This window comes from Triticum aestivum, chromosome 4A (assembly GCF_018294505.1).
Source record: "Triticum aestivum cultivar Chinese Spring chromosome 4A, IWGSC CS RefSeq v2.1, whole genome shotgun sequence".
Classification (NCBI taxonomy): domain Eukaryota; kingdom Viridiplantae; phylum Streptophyta; class Magnoliopsida; order Poales; family Poaceae; genus Triticum; species Triticum aestivum.
In genome coordinates, this window is record NC_057803.1 from 633,813,357 (window position 1) to 633,817,042 (window position 3,686).

The window sequence follows — 3,686 nt, forward strand, 5'->3', positions numbered from 1 at the left end:
CTTTAGAAAGCGCGCGTATCCAGCCAGATACTGCCCCGATACTCAGATACTGCCCCGATACTGTCCGATACGTATCCCATAAGTATCCTTTGATTTTCTGATTTAGAAAAAAAAAAATGTTTGATACTTCTGGGATACTGCTCCGATACGTTTTGGGTACCTGAAATCCCTCGTTCGACGTGAAATTCTTTCAATAGTGAAGGCGCACCTTTAGAAGATTCTCAACATGGGCATGAGTTCATATCGAAACATGACTATCGAGGTTGTTTTGACATGATAGTCAACATGGGTGTGACCATTGATTAGAGCAGCAAATCTAGGGAAATCCCACTGCCAATTAATTGAATAGAAGTGCAAGAAAAGAAAGGATGTAATCCTATTGAGGCATTCTTTGAACTAGAAGCTCCTTATTTTTTTGTATTTGAAATAATTAATATATGTAATATCTATATATAAACGTATCCCATATTCATGTTTTTAGCAAATTGCCGTATTGAGCGTATCCCCGTATCGCGTATCCGATACGTATCCAAATATCTGTGCAACATAGAGGAAGAGGCCGTTCCCGCCGGCGGGATCCAGTTCTATGGAAGCAGCGGATGCCCAGATCTGACCGCAACCTCCTCGCTAGGGCGGTGCTTGACCCTGTCGAAGCACTATGCGCTGCGGCCAACCCTTCCCACTCCCCGCCTCTGTCGGCCTCGTCGGGTACTCCACTACTCCTGCTACAGCAAGGTCGATCAAGAGGTCAGTGAGGCCGTTAGAGGAGAGGCGTTGCTGTGTTGGTCTTCTTTCTCTCTCCTCTAGTACTCTCGCATTCTTGCCTCTCCGATTGAATCTGGTTCCGATGATTTGATCGGTTGCTGATGAATCTCTGTAAGTTTGGTCACTGCCTCATACTTCATGCGCCCATGAGCTCGAGCTCCGTCCTGCCTCTGTCGAACATGACCGCCTCCATCCCCACTCGCGACAACCTATTTTTGATAGACTGAAATTTGTTTGTATTTCAGAATGCATCAGAATATTTCTTGTGCTATGAGCTTGACATCTAAACGGGTATGGTAAGTTGTGGTAAGGCAATTACTTGTCAAGTAATCACTTGTGTCTGTTGTAATGAGAGCAGAAGGAAACGACCATGTTATTTGAAATTAAAATGCTTTTGTTAAGGCCCTATAATATTAGAACACTCAATGTATGTATCTTTCTGAAAGTATTGAGCAAAATATCATTAGCTCAATTTGCCGAGGGAACAGTTGAACATTCAATTAGTTTTGCTTTTTTTTGTTGTTGTTTAGAAATTGTAATATCATGTCTGAAGGTTAAAGTGCTTCTCAATTAATATAGTGACCATGTTTTTGTTTTCTTGCAATTTTGTCTGCATTTTTTAACAGCTTTGGGAAGGGTGCTCTCAGGTGATGTTGTTCCTTATGCTAGTAGTTCCAATATTCCAGCACACTGGTTGATATTACCTGTGTATGCTTACTTTAGAAGTTCAGATTTGTTGGTATAACACCTTCTGCATTCTCATTTTGTTGTCATTATCAGCTCTATGCATCTTCTACCTCTACATATTTGCAGAAAGCTCCGACCTGTTTGATACAGGAAGAGACTATCATCTCGTCTAGTCAATCGGGCCTAGGAAGTTGTGGACATCGTTGGCGTGTCCACCTCATCATTATGCGTGCATCCATGTGCTGATAGAGACAATTGAATCTCCTGTAAGCTTCAATGGAAGAGTAAATCGAGCGTAGGAAGTTGTGGAAATCGTAGGCGTGTCCACCTCATCATTGTGCGTCTCCATGTGCTGATAGAGGCAACTGAATCCAGTAATTCAGTATGAACTTCTTGAGTGCAGGGGGAAGTGCAGCAACATCAAGGGTTGTGTCGTGAGTAAGCAGGTGGAGTGGCCATGGAAACGCCGTGGATGCTTATTGTCACCGACGAGGACAACCACAACCACACACAGTCGCTCGATTTGTTGGCACTCGCCGCAAATTCGGACGCTTGACTGAAGCTGCCAATGACAGAAGAAGATAGTAGAACTTGAATTTTTATGCCATTGATGGAACATATCATTTAGCTGCTCTTTCGTTATTCAATCATACAAAAGATCAGAATGCAAGTAAAATTTGTAACATGAAGGCAAAGATTTGATCGACATCTTTTTCACGATGTATCTTGATACTTGATTAGGGTTCAGTACATTTACCTTCTGATGAAATGTTCTATTGATAAAATCGCTCCATGTGATTGTCAAATTTCCTCGTCAGTGATATACTTTTGGAAGTTTTTTGTTCTCATTTGTGTGTGTTTTTCAGCAAATTGTGATATAAGCAAGTGTCTTTGTTGAGTGTATCCGATAAAAATCATGTTGATTTCTTGGTTTGGAATATTCTTCCTCTTCGTATCTTCCTCCAATATTTTGCCGGACGGTTGTCTACCGGATCATCTTGTTAGTTACACAAAGAAAATGTTGATATGCCAATTCTGAAAGCACTATTTCTCTGAATACTACCAATGCCAAGAAAGCTGTTAGTAACTACAATATGATAGTATGTGTCTTTTCTTCTCTGACAGTGAAGCTCACTTATACAAGATTCAGAAGCTCTAATTAGAAGGACAATATGTTATATTAGATTAGGGATGTAAGAAGTTTTGTCTTTTAGTGTTAACAGGGAAAGATGAAGGATGTAAGAAGTTGCAAGGCAATGGCGTAGTGATCAAATTGTAGATGCTGGCATATTTTATATAGAGAGGATCTAATGTCACAAGATTGGGGTACAATGTAACTTTTTCTATATGAAGCACACCTGGATGTTTTGAAACGAGGTATTTGTACTTGTGTCATTATTATAAAGAATTAAATATTTGATTGTTTCTCAGATTCCATTCAAAAATAAATTATCGATTGTACTATGGAATTTTGAGAGTCAAATCTCCAATGTGACGTGGAGCCTAATAAACAATTTAAGTGTGCAATCTGGAAACAAATAAGAGAAATAACTCTGAAATTATCTGATTCCAATGAAAATTCAGTGAAGCACAGTGTAAGCCAAAATAAGATCCAGTACAGTATATTAAGAAGTACAGTTCATGCATTCACCAAAATCCATCAAAATAAAGAAATTATCTGAATATTTTGTATAGCACATACACCACAAATAACATTACTAATTCGTTTGAGCTGCAAAATAACTCAACTAATCAACTAATCAGGATCTCCTCCAGCTCAGAAACCACCCATCTAACCAAAGAATCGTCGCTAACCCCAATATCAATCGCCTCTTATGTCTTAGTGGGATCATCTTCAAAATTCTTCTCTCCTGCAGCAGAGGGGTCATCTTCAGTTTTTTCACATATACACAAAAGAAGGTTGGAATAGAATTCGCCTCTTTCCAGAATGACTTCCATGGGATCTCGCTCCCATAGATACTTTCTCGACTACTCGCACCTGTGATGAGAATTCGTCCCATGACATATCTCCCCTGTTTATAAATAAGGTTTAGAGTTGTTTAACATTTTCTTGTGGCCAATATATCTCATGCGAAAAGCAGTGTCATAAATTTAAATGAACTAAGATGAACATGAATACATATAGCCAACAGGGATGTGCAACAAAAGAACAGAAGCATCAGGGCATCACTTTGCCCAGCAATAGCAAGTATTGTGGCCATGTTTCCATTATT

The 3,686-nt window shown here is 39.5% G+C and overlaps 1 long non-coding RNA gene across 1 annotated transcript; it reads left to right on the top strand.

Annotated features, from left to right (window-relative positions):
* The first annotated feature begins 554 nt into the window (after positions 1-554).
* LOC123082785 (uncharacterized) lies at positions 555-2,213 on the top strand. The gene is made up of 2 exons (XR_006439115.1): positions 555-1,718; positions 1,856-2,213. It is a non-coding gene; the product is annotated as an uncharacterized lncRNA (long non-coding RNA).
* The last annotated feature ends 1,473 nt before the right edge of the window (positions 2,214-3,686 follow it).